Source organism: Chrysemys picta, chromosome 2, assembly GCF_011386835.1.
Source record: "Chrysemys picta bellii isolate R12L10 chromosome 2, ASM1138683v2, whole genome shotgun sequence".
Lineage (NCBI taxonomy): Eukaryota > Metazoa > Chordata > Testudines > Emydidae > Chrysemys > Chrysemys picta.
Window position 1 is genome coordinate 31,563,339 of NC_088792.1, and position 402 is coordinate 31,563,740.

A 402-nucleotide genomic window follows, 5' to 3' on the forward strand; every position below is an offset into this window, starting at 1 on the left:
TGGACTCAGTCCAGCATCACCTATTAGGCAGTTACTTACAATAGTGAGCGAGTTTAGAGTACCTATATAACTGGCACTTGTGTTTGCAGTCATAGCAGAACAGCCAACAATTGAAAGGGCAAAGGAACTGAACTATTCACTCACCCCTAAAGATACTTTCTCAAGTTGGAGTTAAAGCACACTTTTTGCCATGTCACTGTAGGCAAATGTGCACTGCCAACGTGTGTGTGTGTGTGTGTCATGTGCACAGTATCTTTTTAAACTGACTACTTTGGCATAGGGAATTATACTTTGAGTGAGTGCTTAGTGTGGATATCTTCCTTCTAGAGAAGACAAGGATGGTAATGTGCAGGATGAATTTTTGTTTGTTTTTAATGGAAAGGAAAGAGGTGGGGCAGGGGG